General features: G+C 40.7%; 1 protein-coding gene and 1 long non-coding RNA gene across 6 annotated transcripts in view; one reads left to right on the forward strand and one right to left on the reverse strand.

The window, feature by feature from the left end:
• Bbx (BBX high mobility group box domain containing) overlaps positions 1 to 987 on the reverse strand; it is a 239,362-nt gene extending 238,375 nt beyond the window's left edge. For 3 of the 4 annotated variants that reach the window (XM_055593924.1, XM_055593919.1, XM_055593899.1), the window contains exon 1: positions 833 to 987. The gene's annotated coding sequence lies outside the window, so the exon portion shown is untranslated. The other variant, XM_055593906.1, reaches the window with a different exon arrangement.
• The window catches only part of LOC129666690 (uncharacterized), a 29,252-nt gene continuing 7,202 nt past the window's right edge, over positions 698 to 22,747 (forward strand). Inside the window, exons 1-2 of one of the 2 annotated variants that reach the window (XR_008718633.1) lie at positions 698 to 767; positions 6,532 to 6,654. This is a non-coding gene — a long non-coding RNA (uncharacterized LOC129666690). The remainder of the gene's footprint in view (positions 768 to 6,531; positions 6,655 to 22,747) is intronic. The other variant, XR_008718634.1, reaches the window with a different exon arrangement.

A 22,747-nucleotide genomic window follows, 5' to 3' on the forward strand; every position in this document is an offset into this window, starting at 1 on the left:
GGGGGGGGGGGGGGGGGAGGAGGACACCGTTCTCGGGGTCGGAACACCCAGAGCCTAACTCCGGACGAGCCAGCCACCGGGCTGCCGTCCCCCGTCCCCCGGTCCCCGTCGCACACGGCACACGGAGCCCGGAGCCAGCCACGGAGGGCAGCCCTTTTCCCGTACCTTCCTTTCCCCCGCCGCTGCCCCGGGGCTCCTCAGGCCCCACCTCCCACCCCGGCAGCCGAGCCCTGCCCGGGGCTCCACCGCGTACTTTCGCCTCCCTGAAGTTTGGGGCTCCCGGGGCGGCCGGGAGCCGCCCGCCGGCGGCGAGGACCGCTCCGCCGCCGCCGCCGCTGCTGTTGTTGTTGTTTTCCCCCCGCGGGCGGCTCCAGCCCCGCGCCCCCCGGGGCTCCGCACCCCACCTCAGGCGGCGCCGAGCCCGGGCGCCCGAGAGGTGCTCGCCTTGCAAACGCAGCCTGGCACCGGCTGGCCTACTCCTCCCCGGCCCGGCCCCCGCGGCTCGCGCCCGCCGCCCGCGCGCCCCCCGGCCCGGGCCCGCCGGCGCGGCCGCCGCGACCCCTCACGAGGCCCGACCTCTCGCCACCCCCAAAGTTTTTGGCTGAGGGGAAAAGTGGCCCCCGCGAGGCGCCGGCCGGGAGGGGGGGACGGCTCGGGCTCCCGGACGCGCGGGCTCCCCTCGCCCGCCTTCCTCAAGTCCACCCTACCGGCTGCCGCCGCCGCTCCTGCCGCCGCCTCCTCGGGCTGCAGCCCCGGCCGCCTCGCAAGTGAGTAGGGGAAACAGAAAGTGCGGGAGAGCGCCCGCGGAGCCTTGCGGATGGCGGGCGCCTACCTCGCGGGCTCGCCGCGGCGCGACGGCGTGCGGCCAGTCAGGGGCTCTCTCCTCCCTCGCTCGCTCTGGGAAAGTGGAGGAGAGGGGGGAAAAGCTCGCGGAGCCGCGCTGCCTCCGCTCCGCTGGACGCTGCTCCACATACAGTAACATGCAGACCCCGGGGAAGACTGAAAACACTCATTTTTATATAAGGCAGCCTCCCATTGGCCCGCGCCGTGACGGACGGCCGGCGCAGCCAAACAGGACGCGCGTTACACCCAAACACACGCACACATACACACATTTCGCAGGGACACACAAAGATCATCACATCTTCTGTTTCCCCAGTGTTCGGGACCTGTAGGCAGTGGGCGAGGACAGGTAGAGAGGCCCGGCGGAGCAGGGGGTCGCGGGGGAGAGCCGTCCCCGGACCAGGTTGCCAGGCTTGAAACTGGTGTCCTTTTGACTTGGGAGGGTTATGGTAATAAACTACAACTCCACTGGATGTGGAAGTGGGGGGGCGGGGGGGTTGATCGCTGCCTTGTGCTGCCCCGTGAAAGAGGCGAGCATTGTGTTATGATTTTTCAGCCCGGCCTGCTAACAAGTGGCCGAGGGACGCTTTGATCGGCTTGGATTTCTTTTGTCAATGGGTTAGGCATCACATAGGCCAAAATAGTGCAAGTTAAGTTTATCAAGACTAGAATGCACTGAGGTTGTTAATGCCTCCTTCGTGGGCAAATTTTTAAAATAAAAATCAATAAAGCACACAGAAACAAAGATAAACCTTTAGCTAGAATAGCTGAGTGCACACTTAAAAGTCAGAGGGCAATCACCTGTATGGCCATACAAGATGTGCTGAAAGGTAAACACCTTGGGGAAAAATGGCTATTGACAGTCTGCCTTAGAAATAGGCCTCTTGGTTCAGTATAGCCAGGATTTATATTTTACGATATATGTGATGTGGTCCTACGCTTTATATGTGTCCCACTGTGTGTGGCTACTGTATGTTTGGTGACTTTCAGAGACGGTGAATATGAGATCTAGATTTAATGATATTTTTTCCTATACTGCATTTTTGGCAGATCATGTTTAACAGTTCGATATAAACAAGCCAAAGGGTTACTGAGAAAAAAAAAAAAAAAAAAAATCAGTCCTTGAAATTAAAAGGAACAAAATTCACACACAAGTTTTTAACTACTTGAACAATCCTGAGCAAATGAGTTTTTTTAGTCACTTTCATTCTTAGATTTGATTTTAGTTTTTATTTGGAGATTAAAATAAGCTTTCCCAAGATTGCCTTCATTAAATGGTTATTCAGCATCTACAACTCACTGGCACTATTCTAGAACCCAGATGTTTTCCTGGAGTTCCTTCTGACCAAGTTCCAAATTTCAAGAATCTTACATACAGTTTTGAAGATTAAATAGTACGATTTTTATAGCCTGGCTGATAGCTTAAATTTTTAAAAGAAAAATGAATAAGATAATCTTTTTTGTTTTATTTATTTTATTTTTTTGAGACAGGGTTTTGACTATGTAGCCTTGCCTGGCCTGGAACTAGATATGTAGATCAGATCAGGCTCTCCTTGAACTCGGAGAAATCCCACTGCCGCTTTCTCAAGAGTGCTGGAGTTAAAGGTGTGTGCCACCACACCTGTTCCGTCTATTTTACTCCCTTGATGCCATCCTAAGATATTTTTCCCACAGCCATGAATATATTAAATGAACCTGTGTGTTTCTGTAAGCATGGAAAAAAGAAACAGATAAAGAAAAAAAAACAAGTTTATGAAGTTTAGAAAACAAAGTAGTGTGTAGAGATGTGGTGTTCCATTTATTTTTAAAAGGAAATAATTTTTTTAAATACTTTAAACCCACAGTATTCAAAGTGATAATACTGAAGGTCATATACTATCCCTCAGCATTCAACTGACAGAAAGAAGCAAGTGTGCCTTTTTCAGGCCACACTGCACTGCAGTCTGTGTTAACTGCTATCTTTGTTTTGCCCATAAGATAAAGGAGTCATCCTGGCAGGTGGCCCACGCCTTTAATCCCAGCACTCAGGGAGGCAGAGGCAGGGGGATTTCAAGGCCAGCCTGGTCTACAAATGGAGGACAGCCAAGGCTACAGAGAGAAACTCTGTCACGAGGGGAGGAGGGGAGAGAGAGAGAAAGGAGGCAGAGACAACTAGGTTAGTACAGAATGTCAGTGATGAAGGAAATTAAGGCCAGAACAGTTAGGTTTTGAGCCCCTTAGAGGCCCGGTTTTTGGTTGGTTGGTTGGTTGGTTGGTTGGTTGGTTGGCATTTGGTTTTTGGTTTTTTTGAGACAGGGTTTCTCTGTGTGGCCTTAGCTGACTTGGACTAACTTTGTAGACCAGGCTGACCTCAAACTCACAGAAATTTGCCTGCCTCTGCCTCCCAGAGTGCTGGGATTACAGGCGTGTGCCACTACACCAGCAAGGCTCTGTTTTTGAAATGGCAAACTTTAGAGACAAGAGGCAGGTGGAGGAAATGTTCTCGAAGGATTTCAATGCACTGCTTTTTGAAGAATTAAAAAAATCAGCAAACATTGGTGTGTTTCATTGCTGAGTGAAGTGCCTTGGTATGCCACTTACGGTAGCAAATTATGCAAAATGAAAAATACGTAAAGACAGCCCACTTCCCACTTTTACTTCCAACTTCAGGGAAACACAAAGGTATTTTTGTTAAGTACATTTAACATAATTGAATTATCTAATGTTACAATAATCAAACTTTCATATTACACAATACCATCAGAAAAAGGATATTTATCTATACACTAAAATATATCAGTATGGATATTTTTTTTATTATTTATAAAGCACCATAACTAAAGTGAAAAGTCATGCAATGAATAAAAAGTAAAACTAGTTTTAATTTATTCCATAGTCCACTTGAATATGGACTCCTCTGAGTATTCTCCAGGGTTTTGCATTCTAGTTTAGCAATCTCTGACAGTGAAAGGGCTAACTGACCCAGACTGATGCATGAAAACACAAGGGAGGCTGGACAGAAGTCATTCCCTTCCAAGTCATTATTTCCTAGAAAACTGGTGAGTTACATACACAGCCTTCAGAATGGATATAATTATACTTGCACACCTTTAAGCCCAGGACTTGTACTCTGGAGGCGCAGGTGGGTGGATCTCTGTGAATTCAAGACCAGCCTAGTCGATGAATCAAGTCCAGGACAGCCTGGACAGTTCTGTTATACAGAGAATCCCTATCTTGAAAAAACAAAAAAGTAGTCCATTTGCATTGAGCATTATCATGTTGTTCTATAGGCCTATTTCATGTTCTGCTCCAGGATGTGTGTTGAGTAGATCTCTATGCCAGGCACTCTGTACACACCAGAATCACTCACTCCTAAAAATAGTGGAATTCCATCCCCTGGAGTGATTGACATATCAGTCCTCATGACTAAGTAAAGAAAAGAAGCTTACAACTATCTTTAATATACCATCTTACCATTTTGGAAATATTTTCCAGATGTTTAATATTTTATTTGAGAATAAGAATCAAAGAATTTTAAATTCTAATGGTTCTGTAAAACTTAAAATACAACTGAGAAAAAAATCATAGCTTTCGGAGAATTTATTTAATTTTTATATTATTTTATTTTGTTTTGTTTTATTTTTTGAGACAGGGTCTCTCAACACAGCTCACTTTGTAGAGCAGGCCTGACTCTGCCTCCTAGAGTTCTGGGATGATAGGCATGTGCCACTGTGCCTGGCTTTTATTTAATTTTTATAATATCAGCTTATGAGTGCAAGCAGCGAGCGTTTTCCTAGGTCAACAGTTCTTTGTTTTCAATCACAGGTTGACCTCACATGCTTAGCATGGACCTTCTGGGTGTCTGTCTTAATTGTCCAGTTTCCTAGCCTTATTTTAGGAAAGTCAGTTTAAATATTTGCATGAATGTGTATATGCCTATGTGTCTGTTATTTAAATATATAAGTAACTGTATGTCTTCTATTTTTATTCCTTTTACAAATCCTCCAACAGCCTTATAAAAAAATATTCTTAATCACCCTAGAAATTACTTTCCTTGTTTATAAAATAATGACATAAGAGTAATTAAAATTCAAGTGTTTTATGTACATATTATATATAATTTTAATTACTCTTATCCCCATTTTATAAACAAGGAAATATATATATATAAAGTACTTAAGTAGAATAGCTATAAGTAGTCAATCAGTGTTAGACATTTGTTTATCTTTTACATATAAAAGTCAATGGCACAAAGTTTTCTGAAGCATAACTGTCACACGTATAGTTTACAGATCTTGTTACCTTGTTTGTGATTACTTTTTACGCCAAACTCTATGGATTCCTTCATCTCTACACATATCAGTAGATAGCATGGTAGTGTTTGTCTGTTATCCTAACAGTGGGAGGAGAAAGTGTAGAAGTTCAAGGCCAGCCTCATTTATATAGTGAGACCTTGTCTCAAAAAATTAAAATAAAAAAAATGAATAAAATGAAGGAGTGATATCAGCCTCAGCCCAAAATAAAGCAAACAATCAGCTGGGCATAAAAGCACCTAAAAAAAGCAGTTACTTACTGATCATTCTTTGACACAGACCAAACTTGAGAAAGTTACAGTGCCGTAGATAACAATCTATGGCTCATCCTTGACCTTTCTGAGATTCGCTTCTTTTCGGTATAATAGATATGCATATATATAATGTGTGTAAGGGAGTGGGAATCATACCTCTTTCCTTAAAGCCAATGTAAAGCACCTAAGAATTGAAATCTTATTGTTGGGCCAAAGCTGAAATTTACAAAACTAAAGAGAACCAGCAGATTTGAGGATAAGAAGAAAGAGAATAAATAACCCACTCTCCTAGGGTGGTGCTCAGTCGAGTACTTTGGAATCCCTAATCTCTCGTGATCCTCTGTGGGATTCTATCTGTATCGCTCTTAAAAGGCATCCAGATATTTTTCTTAGGATTGTACAGTGATGTATTGACAGAAGTCTTTAACCAATGGCAAATACCTTGAGGAAAACGATGACATCTCCCTCAACATCTTGTTTTCCAGCAATGCCCAGAATTGTAACTAGCATAGTGCCAGAAATGTGGCAGAAAGCAAAGATCTAGACAACAAATAAACAAGAAAAACAACTTGGAAAGGCCATCCATGCTAGAAAATAAAATAAAATAAAATAAAACACTCAGTATTCTGAAAAGAAAGAGACGATAGAGATGATAGGGGCCCCATATAAATCATAAGCAGAATTGATATTATAGCCACCAAAAGGTTATATTTTCATATTGTTTAATAGTCTAAAGTATTTACATTTTAGATAACCTGGCATGCTCACTGAAATCCATTTAAGATTAATAAGATAAATAGCAAGATAGCCTTTTCCCCATCATTGTTTTATATTACTTATTTTATTTTATATCTTATTTATAGAATATAATTTTCTATTGTAATTTGCATATCATTTAATATATAGGTATTATAAAATAATTTATATATTTATATAATATAATTACATCATTTCTCCTTCTCTTTCCTCCCTCCAAACCGTCCCATATATATCCCTCCTTGTTCTTTAAATACACGAGCTTTTTTTTTTTAATTAAGTGTTGTTGTTGTGTGAGTTTGTGTGTGTGTGTGTGTGTGTGTGTTCCTAAATACATAAATACAACCTGTCAGTCCATGTAATGTCAGTTATATTTGTGTTTTCAGGGCTGACCATTTGGTATTGGGTATTCAGTTGGTGTGATCTATCCCAGGTTGAAGACCGTCAGCATTCCCATTCAGCATTTCTCAGTTGCCTGTAACTGTGTGAGGCTGAGTCGACATTAGCAGGTATATTGGTATTGTCCATGTTTCAGGATCGCTTTTCTCTTTGTTTGTTTGTTTGTTTTTCGAGACAGGTTTTCACTGGGTAGCACCGGCTGTCCAGGAGCTCATGCTGTAGACCAGGCTGGCCTCAAACACAGAAATTTGCCAGCCTCTGCCTCCTGAGTGCTGAGAATAAAGGGGTGCTCCACAACCGCCTTGGCCCAGGTTTGCTTTTTGATTGTGTTTTTTGTTGGTGGTGGTGGCAGCAGGGGAGGGGGAGTTGAGAAGGAAAGGGGGTTGCTGGGAGTGGGGGCAGAGGGAATTTGTTTTTCTTTTCCTTTTTGAATAGGGTCTTATTGTAGACCAGGCTGGTTGGGAACTACCTTTGTAATGGAGGATGACCTTGAACTAAAGATTCTTGTGCCTGCAACTCTCAAACCCTGGGATTACAGTATGGGCCACCATGTCCAGCAGGATTGTCTTTTTAAGAATTAAAAATTCAAGTAAGTGAGGAAAGATTAAATGATCCTCTCAATATTATTCAGCTAGTAGCAAAGCTGGCTTAGCCTCTTAGTTCTGTGAAGTTTCTCTTTCCACCTCTTTTTTTCTCTTTTTCTTTCTTTTTATTTATCTGTCTGTGTATGAGTAGAAGGAAGTGGAATGTACCAGAAAGTTGTATCATACAAATTGGTCTCGGCATGGAAAATAGTTTCCCACTAGTGAATCTGATTATCATTTAACACCAGCAGGAAGATCTTTCTAGCAGTGTCCTGTCGGAAGCTTCAACTGCGTTCTCAGCAAGGGACTTCGGTTCTCCCACACCCAGCTCCTGCCAGTGGCCCTGTTCCCAACACAGCTCATTTCTTCTGTCAATTTTGATCATTATACAGTTCTTACTGGCATTTACCATAATTTTTCTCCTTTTAAGTTCTAGCTACTGTTCTTTTTTCTCTGCTCCCTTGAGACCACGTAATCTAATCCCTGTGCCACACCGCATGTCAAATGTGCAAAGACCACTCTCATAACCACATCTAGGTCTGTTGTCTTTCCCAAGCTAGTTCTACTATCTGAACACATTCTTTCTAGAGGACCACTCTTGACTCTTTGTCCTTTCACACAGACCCTGCCTATTGTCTTTGTGGTTGTGCTCCTTCAAGTGTGACACACAGGCGGAGGCTGAGTAGTGTAGGGTACAGAGTGAGCACAGATCCTCGATAAAATAGTTCTATTAATACAAACTACGATTTTAAGCTCTGTTGGCCTGTTTTGTGCTTAGTCTCAAAAAGAAAAGAAAAAAATTGTTTTGTTTTGAAGGATGGGCCAATTTTGTATAATTTATTTGGGGGAATTGAGGTACAAGAGTTTATAGCTTACTGTACAGTAGTTCAGAACTGGTGCCTTAGGACTATACCATCAAAGGCTGTTTGTTATCCATGTCTTTATTCTAACATGTACTAGCATTGTGATCTAGGAAAGATTTTTGTAACTTCTGTTTGCCTGGGTTTCTATTAACATTTCAGAAGGTTATCATACCTGCACTAGAGTTAAAATAGTATTTAGCATGCAATATACTCTTAGTAAATGATGGTTTTCTTTCTCTCTTCCTTTTTTTCTAACATTCATCCCTGATTTCCTGTTGCAGCACTATTTTGTAGATCAGTTAATTCATTCAGCACATATGCTATTGATTTCAATATCTGTGATTTATTCACAAATTTCATGCCTTCCTATATTTTTTTCTCAGTTTTTTTTAAAGCATTGTCAAAGGTAGAACGCAAAGTGCATGCCTCCCAACACATTCACCTTCACCCATTAATCAGCATTCCACATTTATTGAGCTTGTCCCAGAACCACCCAAATTTGTGTTATTTGAACTCAGAGGAATTTATAGTGCATGATATAGTATACCAGTCATCTGAGACTGTGACTACAGCTTAGCATGTTTATAGCGCCTTAGACTTCTTTTTAAGGAACTAGACAGTGAAGGTTAAGTTGGGACCTCTTTCTTTATCTGTTCTTCCTCTAGTTTTCCCTAGAAATGATTACTGTTTTATAATTTTGCTACCATTATGTACATTTTTTTACAACCCACTCACAAAAATACCTGATACAGCTTTGTCAGAAAGCTTTATAAAATTTTAACTTGTATTTATTAATTTTATAAGAGAAAAATTTGTTCTTATTGAGAGTTTTATATCTCTTGCTGAATAAAATGAAAACAGAAACTTCCAACAGGATGTGAGATAGACTAAAGGAAAAAAAAACTGTAGAATGAAATCTCAGAAAGCCACCCTCTCCAATTACTGAGATCATGTCATTAGAATTTTTACCTAATATTAATCAATATTTTACCTAATAATAATCAACTAATTTTAATAGAAATTTTTTAAATTATTTTACAAATTGTCATTAATGTACCCCAAGTTTCCCCCACCCCATTCTTTGTGTCACTTAAAATAAAGGGACTGAATTCACTTGGCTTCACCAGTGTCTTCTGCTTAGGCTGTGGACCAGGTAGAAGAGGACATCTTGCTTGATTCTCTCAATAAGCATGAGTAGTTACCCAGTGTGGGAAGTGGGGGGGGGGGGCAGTGGTAGAAGAAACAGGGGTTTCTGTTAGGACAGAAATACTTAACTGGGTCTAGTTCTTGTTCACTGGATAGACCACATAAATGCTATATTATCATGTGTGTGTCAAACATACTTTTAGAATGAATAATGAACTTGGAGAAAATAGACAAGAAATTAATTCAGAGAGAGGTTTTTGTTTTGTTTTGTTTTTGTTTTGGGTTCCTGAAGTAAAAGCAAACCTAGCACTAAAAGAAGGCAAATAGGTATTGAACAGGCAAGCGAGATATCCCTTGTAGACTCAGTTTCTTATAACCCTGTTACAAAATAATCTGGGTAAGCCTTCTGCCGATTGCTTTGTCCTTTCTTTATTTCCTTCACTTGCCTGACTAGTCAGATTTCATTTAGTTTCAAAGGCCATACAGCCAGTCAGATCAGCTTAAACGGAAAAAAGAAAAAGAAAAATTAATTGTACCACAATTGGAATCTCCCACAGAGCTCAAGGACTTCACGATAACAAAACATAAAAACAAAAGCACATCGCCTGACAGTCACCAGGTGAAGGGCAAGCATTCCCAGCTATGGGGATGGTGAATGCTGGAGATTGGGTATTTTTATGTGTGGTTAAGCAAAAACTGCCCTTAGAGGTGAGCTAGCTGGGGATGGCAGAGGCTAATGGGTATTGTACCACAGAGCATTTTCTAAACCCTTGCCTTGACTCTGTGATTCATTTACTACCCTGTAATTTGCAGAATCTGCCTTTTCTCCCCAACCTGGAAAATTTAGCTACAATTACTTACAATGTTTATGACCTGATGTTGTGCCTGCAGCTATCCAGAAGTATGTTATTTCTTCATATGCTATCTATTTCTTACATTCTTTGACTGGTTCTGGCAACAATTTTTAGCGTCACAGTTTGGTTTTAATTGTGTGTATTTTGAAGACTTTCAGGTACGATCTGATGAAGCTAGGAAAGGTGGAGTCATAGGTGGTCTCAGTTTTTTTGTTTGTTTGATTGGTTGGTTTGGTTTGGTTTTTACTTTCTATCATATTCCACAGAGAAGTGTTCAAAATCAGATGAAAAAAGGGGAAGATCTGTTAGAACTGCTATACAAGCAAAGTGTCAGCAAAGAGCAACTGAGAGAAAACTGTAACCTCTACCCAACCCCCAAATGAGGGAGGATCATCAAGGCTGGGAGATAGGCTGGGAGTATTATCTGGGGGTACAATTTTAATACAGGAAGCACAAGTGACCAAGAGTAGGATGAGAACAGTAGGAGTCACATACCACTGAGAAATTGCCTAAAAAAAAGATACACTGAGGTAGAGAATGTAACCGCCATGGCTTGGGGAGGCAGTATTAAATGTCAGGTTTTGTATGGATTCAGCAGTAGGCTTACCCGGACCACACAAGAAAACAAGAAGCAAATATGTTGAGGCTAGCCTGTGAGAAAGAAGAACAAAAAAGAGACATTAAATAATGTTCTTGAAATTAGACTGAAACTTCACAACAGAATAATTGATTCTGGGTCTTGAAGTGCTTAGCTATTTGGAAAGATGTGGTCTTTTTTTTTTCTCCCCATAATTCCACACTTTTCCTTAATATGCCATCTTCCTTTCTCAAAATCAAAATTTTGTGCTGAACTTTGGATTTGATACAGCTCTCTTTACGAACTTTAGATCGGGGGTTGTGGATCACCAACATGCTGGCTACCCCTTGCGCTGTAGAAAAAAGAAAATAATTAAGGGAAAAATTGCCTGTTACAATTGAGGGAGTTGAGAAGGAGGGAAGAAAGAGGGCAAAAGGAATATGGCAAAGAAAAAGAGCAGGTCCTGTGGTGGTTTGATTGAGAATGGCCCCCCAGAGGTTGATAGTATTTGAATGCTTGGTACCCAGTTGGTAGAACTGTTTGAGAAGGGTTGAAGGTAGGGCTTTGTTGGAGGAGGTGTGTCTCTGGGGGTGGCCTTTGAAGTTTCAAAGGCCCGTAACAAGTCCAGTTTCACTCTCTCATTCCCTATCCCAGATGTGAAACTCGTGTCAGATGTAGCTCTGAGCTACATCTCCAACACCATAGCTGCTTCCCTGCTGCCGGGCTCCTTACCATGATGGTCATGGATTAACTCCCTGAAACTATAAGCGAGCTCCCACTGAAATGTGTTTCTATAAGTTGCCTTGGTCATAGCATCTCCTCACAGCAATAGAACAGTAACTAAAACATGGCTCAACCAGAGAGGGGGAGGGTAACGATATCATACAAACTATCACAGATAGCTTGAGATAGAACAACGAAGCCTTCTTAAGCTTCTTTGGCATCTGGTGTATCAGTGTTCTTGATCCTTTCAATCCTCATTACTCCATGCATTAATTAAGTCAATGGTTGGGGTTGACATATGTTGTTGCTTCTAAACTTTAATTTCTGAATAGAGTCCCATTCCTTATCCTTTCCAGACAAAACTCTGTGCATGTGTGTGTGTGTGTTCATGTGTGGCTGGTGTGTGTGTGTGTGTGTGTGTGTGTGTGTGTGTGTATGCACATGCATGTGTGCAAGTGTATTTGCACATGTGTGCCCATGCAGGTAGAGGCCAGAGGAAAATGTAAGGTATCACTCCTCAAGTACCATACAACTGTTTTGTTTTGAGACGGGGTCTCTTGTTGGCCTGGGACTCTCCGAGAAATCTAGAAATCTAGACCATCTGGCCAGCAAGTCTGTCTCCCTGGTACTGGGATTCGAAGGGGATATGCAGGGAGCAGAAGGTCCCGCAGTTTCTTAGCCCACTACCATTCCATCTTTTGCCTTCCTAGCTGTAAGGATCAATGTGCCCAGTCCTTCATAGTGTGGAATTGCCTTGAATCTTCAAACTGAAGAATGGAGAAGAGCTGAACTGAGGTATTAGTGATTAATTGAGAACACAGTGACCAAAGTATTTTTCTTTCTACTGATTAGGAAAGCTCAAACTGTTGCTCACATGCACATGGAAGGAAGGACAGGGCTCTAGAAGCATGTGTGTTTCTTGGTCACTCATTCACTCATTCATTCATTCATTCAATGCAACATTTATTAAGTGCCTTTTTGTGCCTCGTCTATGTTTATCACAAGAGACAACAAACAATTGTAGGCCCTGCACTAATGGCCCCAGTGCTCTATTAGCAAAGATAGCTGCAGACAAGGAGTAGTGGAGCACACCTTTAATCCAAGCACTTGGGAGCAGAGGCAAGCAGATGTCTGAATTAAAGGCCAGCCTGGGCTACAGAGTGAGTTCGAGGACAATCAGGGCTACACAGAGAAATTCTGTCTTGAAAAAATAAAAATGAAAAATAAAAAATAGCTGCAAAGTACAGTATAACACAAAACGCTCCTCAGAACTAAGGGTGGTGGCAGAATGAGGCACCTTGAAATACTAGAGGAAAACAGGCCAGAAGAGTCAACCTCATGGCCTGTGGTGTGTAAGGTTGGGAGAGAGGAGAGCGTTCCCTCAGTCAGCAAAAGAAAAGCTTATGGATTGTGGGATTTTTAGTTCTTAGGTTAGCCTTGTATGCTAAGAGGAACAAAATGGAATTTTGGGACATGTTCTTTCTACGATCAGTGTGGTCACAGTCACTCTTTTCAGATTCTTGTGTTTGTGTGTAGTGTAGTGCTGAGTGACTGAGACAGATTATTTTACATGCCTCAGACACTTCAATGGGAGGCTAAATGTATCAGGGTTTTCTATAAACCTATACATATAATATAGATCTTTTAATTTGAAAGTATCTAAGTATTCACTGTTAGAAGAATGTCTGTCAGGAAACAGTCAACTCTGGAGGCTTCAGGTGGTCGCTCACAGAATGAAAAAGTTTAGATGGTGGCAACAAGAATCACAATGTCCATAGTTGAAGCATGTCTGTCAGCACTGACAGACACTGGATATTCATGCAGATTCGGGGTTTTATTTATATTTGGGAGAAGTGTAATTACATTTTGATTTTATGTGATTTCTCATGGAATAGACTTGTTATTCAACTGGGACTGTGTATCTGTAGTAAGCTATGCAATTTGTTTTGGGTATTTTCTTTATCTCTGTATCTTCATGGGGTCTCTCTGAACCAAAGTTACCTGCAGGAGAATTACTTCAAGCTTAAAAGCTGGTGATTTTGGAATCAGAAACATCTTCAATAAATGCTGGGAGGGAGGGAATGAAGGAGGGGGCTACAGCTGGGATACAAAGTAAATAAACTGGAATTAATATAAAAAAATAAAAATTTAATTAAAAAATAATAAAAAATAAATGCTGGCTATTCTATTTCCCATGTATATGTCCTTGAACAAACTCCTTACTCTTACTAATCCTTGGGCCTCAATTCCCTAAACTGTAAAATGGAAATAAAAGTGGTGCCTACTTTTAAGGCTTACTCCGAGAATTAAATATAATCATGAATATAAAAATAGCTCCTGACAATAAATAACAGCTCTTATATGTGGCTTGTCACACAGAGTGATTTTTAGTGTCCAGCCCATGGTGCTCAGGATGATGAATAGTAATTTTATCTTATGAGTAAGGTAATTAAAATGCTTGGCAGATTTGGGAAAGCATTCTTTAAATATTGCTGAAATTTAATGTGGTGACACAATAATTATAATGAATGGCATGAACAAAGTATTTTCTTCTCTTTTCTTTACAAAAGATAGTGGTATTACTAATTACTTGAGTAACACCGGACATTCCAGTGTTTGTATACCTCTGGCTTGACTTGTTTAGCTTTCTCAATATCTGTTGGTAGTAAATCAAATTAAAACAAAAAAACATCAGTTTGTGGGGGAGAGGCTAAGGAGATTGCTCCGTAGGCAAAGTCCTCGCTGTACAAGCATGAAGAACTGAGTGACTACATAAAAGCAGAGCGTGGTAGCATGTGCCTGTAATCTCATTACTAAGGGACAGAGATACAATAATCTTGGGGTGTTCAGTGGCCAACCACTCTAGCCCAACACACACACACACAAAGAGAGAGAGACAGAAACACAGAAAGAAAGAAATAGAGAAGCAGAAAGAGACAGACAATGGACAGAGACAAAGAAATTCAACTTAACTCAAATGTTTCATCTTTTGTATTCTAAAGTCTTATAATAGTTTTTTTTTTTTTTTTTGAAGTATGGATTATCAGAATCACCAGTGATGTTTTTAAAAATCAATTTTTTTTGTCTCATCAGCACTCTTCATGTCCTTTATTTTTTTTAATTTTTTATTAATTACACTTTATTCATTTTGTATCCCCCCATAAGCCCCTCCCTCCTCCCCTCCCAATCCCACCCTCCCTCCCCTTTCTGCATGCATGCCACTCCCCAAGTCCACTGATAGGGGAGGTTCTCCTCTCCTTTCTGATCTTAGACTATCTGTTCTCATCAGAAGTGGCTGCATTGGCATCTTCTGTGGCCTGGTAAGGCTGCTCCCCCCTCAGGAGGAGGTGATCAAAGAGCAGGCCAATCAGATTATGCTGACATAATAGATTAGAGGCAGTAATAAGAGGCAGTCCCTCTTCCCATTACTATGTAACCCACTTGGACACTGAACTGCCATGGGCTACATCTGTGCAGGGGTTCTAGGTTATCTCCATGAATAGTCCTTGGTTGGAGTATGAGTCTCTGGGAAGTTCCCTGTGTTCAAATTTTCTTGTTCTGTTGCTCTCCTTGTGGAGACCCTGTCCTCTCCAGCTCTTACTATTTCCCACTTCTTACATAAAATTCCATTCACTCTGCCCAACAGTTGGCCATCAGGCTCAGCATCTGCTTTGATAGTCTGCAGGGCAGAGGCTTTCAGAGGCGCTCTGTGGTAGGTTCCTTGTTTTTAAAAACTGTGACTTTTCTAAAAATTCAAATGCCTGGCTTGGGCATGTAGCGAAATCTGTAAATATTAATAAAATAGCTAACCCCATTGATTTTTTTTAATATATATATATACACCTAAGCTTAAGAATGGCTTGACTACAGAAGTAATTGGTCCAGAAGTAAGCTGTGTTCCCTAAGGGGTTTTGTGGTTGTGATTCTTATTTAAACAATAACTTGTGTGAGGCATCTGCATGACACATCCTGACACTTTCAACAAGAAAGAAAGTCTTTGGTCTTTACATCTTGGTAACAATGTACAAATGACTTTATTAATAGTAGTTTATTTTCTTTTCTTATTCTTCAGAAACAACTGACTCTTAGTAATTACTGTGCTAACATCTAAACTGTTATTCCTGTTCAGTGAATAGGAGAGCAGAGGATGGAACGGAAGTGAAAAGTTGTATGACCAGAATCCACAGAGGCCCCTTACTTAATGTAAACTGCTCCATGACCAACCTCTTTGAACTGGACCTTCCCCTTCCCGGTTCAGAGGTCGCGTAAGTCCCTAGCATATGTTCACACAGCATCTCTGTCCTGTATATCCCTCTCCATTTCTGTCTTCATAGCTACTCCATACCCGTTTTGTTTCGGGACTGTGATCTGAGTCTGCTTCATGAACCATAAAGGTGGCGAATCATGTTCCATGTTTCAATTTGTAAGTAAAGGAGAAATACACGAGAGGAAATGTCAGCATAATTTAAAATATGAAAGAGAAAGGGGAAAGCACTTGTAATTATATTCGTGGGGGGGGGGGATTGCTTTCTATGACTTGACCCTTAGGAAATTACAGACACAGAGACAGGTGTGCTCTGGACGCAGCCCAGCTCACTGTTGCCCTAGTACATCAACTCTGCAAGTACTCAGCTTGCTAAGCCATTTTCCAGTGTCCAGGCAAGATGACAAAGATTGATATTTTAAATTCTTCAGTTTGAGTGATTGTTGAAACAGTGCTAACTTGCTTTTGTTTGTCGTTTGTTTTGAGACAGGATCTTACTCTATAGCCCAGGCTAGCTTTGAACTCAAAACAGTCTTGCTGTCAATTCTAGGACTGTCCTCTCCAATCCTAGGATTACAGACATGAAGCATCATGACTGGCTGCTAACTTTCTTTTGATTAAAAATCACTTTAGGAGATGCTTCTAGCTATATTGAGAGCCATGCTGTGTGGTAAATGTGAAGATTACAACTGAAGAAATCCAAATCTTTGCAGTATGAATCTACAGGCGTGTCACAAAAGGCACATAGTTAGCAGTTAGCAGCTTTAAGAAAAAGAGGGCCCCGGAGGCTGAGATGGCTCCACCTATTCTCTTGATCATAGAGGTTATCCTCAGTACTTTGTTCCAGAGCAATGACTGCACGAATGGGTTTCTGGAGTCAAATAGATGTAGAGTTTTAATTCCTGGGTCCACCCGTTATTAGTTGTATAGATCTTGACAAACTATCCTCACTTTCGCCAACTATAAATTGAATATAATAACAGCTGTAGTGAGACATTCAGGACAGTGGATACAAAGCCCTTAGAATGACTCTCAGCATGTGGTAGCACCCGTGTTCTTTGGCATTCTACAATTCTGTTGTTACAATCTTTTCATATATTTTCTCCAAGTATTTTTTTCAATTAATAATATATCAAGATGTTCCCAATGGCCTATTCCTTGTCTCAACAAGGAATAGGATTTAACAAATATTCCCCAAGTAACTATTATGTTCAAGGACTGTTCTACCTTCTTAAATCAGAGAAGAAAACAAAGGAAGACAGCAGCCATGGAGCTTATGTTGCAGATGAGAGGGTAAATACAATAGACAATAAACACAGTCAGTAAGTTAGTTCCATGGAATGAAAAATGAGCTGAGTATTATGGAGACAGGGTACGGGAGCCTGAGCATTCCAGCTTCGAATAAGAACAGGATAGGACTTCTTAGGATGTGTAAGCATAGAGCCATGGGAAATGTGTGTGTGTGAGGATATGCCTGTGAAGTCGTACAATTCAACGTAATTCCAGTTTTAAATAAAACTGAAAGCCTGGAATGCCTAAAATAGGGAAAGCTCATTAGCGCGCGTGCGTGCGTGCGTGCGTGCGTGCGTGTGTGTGTGTGTGTGTGTGTGTGTGTGTGTGTGTGTCACTCATGAGGCGACAATGACTACTACATTTTGGCCTCACTCTCTTCTTTATGGTAACAGGTTGCCCATTCCTTACCCACTGTGGTTTACTGTGGTTTTTCACATATCAGGACTTTGGGTGATAAATAATTTTATCAGTATATATATGATAAGTTAGAGAAACTTGTGCTTTATTTCTGTGTTTTGTAACAGAGTTTATATAACATCAAATTTGACATTTTACATATCATAAAGGCAAATGCTTTGTAGCTCATAGAAATGTATGCAATTAAACTATGAATCAATGGTTAGATTTACTCAGGCAATTTTTATTAAAACATAGTACAAAACTGCTTTTACATATTGATTAAGTAGGAGGAGCATGGCAAGAGATATTCAGAGGCCGGGGCTGCCCCCAGCCACCCCCCTCCCACCCTTACCCAGCCCCCTTGCCAAGTGTCATTTGAGAGTTCTGTGCCTACGACTTTCCCAATTATGAACGGGGCGGGGGGGTGGTATGCAGTGTCCTTTCCACCTCTCTCATTCCAGGAGTCTTTGGAAAGCTACAAGATTTTTTTTTTTTTCTTCTAGAAACTAGCACAGGTATAATGTGTAGGACTATAATCTCTTGGCATCTGTTTTATTGAAAACTGTAATTAAGGTAATTTGTCCATTTTTGGATGGGAACAAAAACAGAGTGTGCTGATCTTCCACATATTATTGGTACTTCTTTACCTTTCATGTTTTAAATGAATAGGAGAATATATTCTTGCCACATTCTGTTGACCAGGATATTATCAGATACATAGAACTTTAAGACTTTACTGTGATATGTTAGTTACCACACACTTGATATAGCCCACTGCCTGTGAACTTACAGAGACTTACATATGATCTAGGCTTGTTCTTGAGGTCTCAGAGCCTCTAACCATCATTATTTATGTCAGCGTTAATTCTATCAGTAATGCCTTATAAGTTTCATTTTTATATAGGAAAAAATGGAAATACAACGAGAGGTCTACTTAATAACTAAAGAAACTACCTAGAGATATAGTTCAGTGACAGGGTGGTTTCCAAGCATGTGTGAGGCTCTGGGTTCAATTCCCCAGTGCCTTCAACAATAAATAAATAGGGGATCAGCAGTTAAATAAACTTGCTGCTCTTCCAAAGGACCAGAATTTGGTTACCAGCACCCATATCCATCAGCTTCCACCAGAGTGTGCAACTCCCTTTTCTGGCTTTCTTGAGTACCCAATACCTACAGAAACACAGGCACATAAATTTAAAAAAAAAAATCCTAAATAAATTAATTAACTAATTAATTAATTAACTCAGACCTTTTCTTATTCCTCTAAACCAGGGTTGGCTAACTGATGCCTTTATAAACCTTTGATCTGCTCTGCGTTTCCTCTTTTCTTTCTCCCACTGTGTATTTCAATATGGTTTTTTACATCTTTTAGCGCTTAAAAAATGAAAGGGAAAATAATACCATGGTGCATGTGTGCATTATATAAAATTTTAAATTCAGTGTTCATAGACCAAGGGATTTACTGAAACACTGATGCATTTGTTTTATGTTATCTGCCCATTTATACATTGCTTCTTTTTCAAGAGAATTGTTGTGTATTTGTCACAAGATTGTGTGACTCCAGAGCCTAGAGTCTTTATTATTTGTCTTCTTCCAAGAAAAAAAAAATGCTGATCTCTGGTCTAGACTATGTGTATCTCTTAGCTAGATTATCTGCAAAAATTAAATTAAGTTAAAAATTTAAAACAGACTAAACTCATGGTGCCTATTTTAGATAAACTTGGACTGGTATGATTATATAAGAAAACTATACATCCTTCCCTATGCTACTCAGTTTTGTCATTATAGGTTGGTTTTATACTTGTTTCTTTTATTGTTCTTCTCCTTTCTTTTCACTTTCATTCATCTCTTCACTTTACCCATATAATTAATTACCTGAGAATAAGTTACTAATCAATCGAATGTAGGTTTGTTAGCTAAATTGTCTAAACAAATACTTAATCTAATTGCCACACATTAGTAGAAGGTGGCAGCACAGAAAGGAAAAGTCTTTACCTCAGTTGAGGGGTTGCTGAAGGCTTCCTCACAAAGGGGGTCCTTCAGCTGAGGACCGGATGAGGAGGATGAGGATGGGGGTGGTAGAAGGGAAGCAGAAGCACCTACTTCATGTTGCAGCACTATTTCCCGAAGCCCGGATGAGTTGGGGTGACTTCGAAAAGCTTGTATCTGTTAGGATTCAGTGAACGAAAAAAGACAATGTACTATTTTAAGATGGGAAGGGTTAGGTAACCAGAACACAATCTTGAGAAAGCCAGAAGAATGAGCTATTACTGGCCTACCAAGAATGACTCCCAGAAGACTAGAGTACTGTGACTTTGAGGCCACTGCTAGAGTGATTCCAACAAGACCATGTTGCTGCCACTGCACCTGTCTTTCAACAATCAGGAAGCTGCAAACGGGACACAGAGCTCTCCAGTGGGAAAGGCGCCTACAAAGTCACTCACCCAGCAAATCAGCCAAGAAATCAAAGACGGGACCTCAGCCCTGTCTCAGTTCCTTGGTGGTTGATGGGCCCATCTCCATTGTTTATCCTGAATTTCCTTCTACTCTGAAATTTTAAAAGAAAATGGAAAAGATGCCTACAGCTTTCTGAACACGGTAGCCCAGACTGGAGGTTAAGCAGTCTGAGCCACAAAATCTGCCACATGTACAAAATTAGTGTCACTGTCCATTCAAAGAATTCTAAATAGTGTGCAATGGGTAGAGCAGCCATCTATAAATATTCAGATGTGGGTCCCTCTTTAACATAAAAATACATAGCCCCTTTGCTTAAGACTGAGGTTATGTGTTAGTATTGTGTATTGAAAAAATATATTATGTAGAGGAATTTTAATTCAGAGCATGGCTGCTCTGGGAAGCGATCACATCCAAAGAGCTTCTAGGTCTGTGTGGTTTGGCTGGAATACAAACAGGACTTTAATCCAGGAGACAAAAGCAAGCAGATCTGAGTTCAAGAACTGCCTGGTATGGAGCAAGTTTCTGGTAAAGAAAAACTTAGATTCAGGCGTGGTGGTCCACGCCTTTAATCCCAAACAGTGAAGATAAAGATAGTTTATTGAAGGAGGCACCCTTGTTTGGAAGTGATGTCTAATTGAGTGGCAGAAATAGTGACAAATCAGAAGAGATTTGACAGAATAAGATACGTCCAAGAGAGAGGAAAGGGAAGCAAGCTACTTTTAGGGGCAAGACAGAGAGAAGAGGCAGTTTTACCAGAACAGTAATAGAGAAGGAGGTTGTGAAGACAGAATGAGCCAGAGACTGCTGGAGTTAGTTTGAGGCTCAGCAGAGCAATTCAGGCAAGGGCTGAGAAAGAAACCAAATTGAATAAGACAGGGGAGAAGAGAGTAAGCCAGAGCACTGAGTTGAACCAGCCAGCAAGATCTCAAAAAGAACAAGAAAAGGTGAGTTTATATAGCAGTAAGTCTCAGAGACTGAAAACATTGTAGGCCTAGATTAGATTGTATGGAGCTTCCAGGACTAGGCCTAGGCTAGCAGACAGAGGCAGTAAGCCTTCAAGACAACGTATACCTCAGGAGAATAAAAGTTCCTTTTATAATATTAGAAGCCAAGCTCCATGGTGCATGACTGTAATCCCAGCACTCTGGAAGGCAGAGGGAAGCAGATATCTGTGAGTTCTAGGCCAGCCTAGTCTACAAAGTGAGTCCCAGACAGCCAAGGCTACACAGAAAAACCCTGTCTCCAAAACAAAACAAAACTCAACCAAACAAAAAAAAAAAAAAAAAAAATTAGAAATAGTAAACACCTGAGTAAAATTTTACTTATTAGTCATAAAACTAAATACACTCTTTGGTAGTGGTAACAATAGTTCACACAACTGCCTGTGTTTCCTAAGTTAGTTTATTTAGTTGTGATGCATACGTGGTTGATGTATGTTACTTCTCCAGTCAGCAGAATGCACGGGCCCCTCGTGTAGTCCACAGTTCTTTCCAGTTAGACCTTGAAACCCAAGTGTTTTAGATTCATTCTTGGGGAAAACTGAGCCATATAAGACATTGAGACATACAATGAGTGAGGAACCAAAAAAAAAAAAAAAAAAAGCTGTAAAAGTATGATAATTTATTTATTAGATGTGAAGTGCTGTAGAGTCACAGAATTTATGCAAAAGACTGATAAAACCAATTTTTTTTTTTTTTTGAGACAGGGTTTCTCTGTGTAGATTTGGCTATCCTAGACTTGCTTTGTAGACTAAGCTGGCCTCAAACTCACAATGATTCACTTGCTGTGCCTCCTCGAGTGCTGGGATTAAAGGCATGCTCCGCCACGGCCCCGCCAAAAAACAGATTTTAATATGAGAAAGATTACTCAGCATAGACAAAGAAATGAGCTGGGGGAATAAACGTGAAGGCAAGGATTGAAAAACAGAGAAGGCTGTTTCAGCAACCTGGGTGGGGAAAGCAGCGGTCTAATAAATAAGGGATAGGTAATGGAGATGGAAAGATTAGGTACTTAGACATAGAATTGATTGCTATTTATTTGTTTGTTTAATGAACATCAATGTCCAGTACGAGAGTGCTTGTGTAACCATATCAACATAGAACAACTCCAATTTCTTGAGCAAGACCTGCACACACAAAATAACAGCAGAAATGGGATGAGTACTAAATTAACCAACTCTCTAAATTTCCATGGCATAATATAATAAAGATGCATTTTTCATTTGGATCCCAGTCCAATAGAGTAGACTATATGGCGAGAAGAGAAACAAATTCTGTTCATGTGGTTATTCAGACCTGGGCTTCTTCCATCATTGGCTCCACTTTCTTCTAGGACTGCTGAATTCTCTACACTAAAATTATAGAGCTGAACTGAAAACACAGAGACCTTATAGAAGAGGAATTTATTGCTTGTATACGGATTTCATTGGCTAGAACTTGGTCCTGTGGCTTACCTGTGTTATTTATGAGAAAGGTAGTCTGGTTCTGTGATTAGAGAGAAAAAGGCATTCCATTTCACAGACGTCATTTACTCCTGCCATGACTATGTTACAGCAGAAAACAAATCATAGAATTTGAAAATACAGACCATGATGAATTTATTTAGCCATTATCTGCCAGGCAGTGGTGGCACATGCCTTTAATCCCAGCACTCAGGAGGCAGAGGAAGGTGGATCTCTCTGAGTTCGAGGCCAGCCTGGTCTACAAAACGAGTTCCAGGACAGCCAAAGGTACACAGAGAAACCCTGTCTTGGAAAACAAACAAATGAACTGAAAATTAGGCACTATCTACACATGGTTATTCTGCAGAAATGTGAACTGCTTAATTATACTGAAGAAATCCTTTGTTCCTCTAGTGTAGAGAGTTGGGAAAATGGGAAGGTGCAATGCATTTACTGAGTCAAGAGACAGATGAGCTGAGGATCCAGGACCGATAGTGGGGAAATTTCATTATCTCCAACATGCCTGTGGGCTGAGATAATCTATCTGTTAAGGGACAGCTCTTATCTCTTAAGGGTCTGCCATTTGCCAGGTACTGCCTCATG

This window comes from Psammomys obesus, unplaced genomic scaffold (assembly GCF_907164565.1).
Source record: "Psammomys obesus unplaced genomic scaffold, mPsaObe1.curated_primary_1811, whole genome shotgun sequence".
Taxonomy (NCBI): domain Eukaryota; kingdom Metazoa; phylum Chordata; class Mammalia; order Rodentia; family Muridae; genus Psammomys; species Psammomys obesus.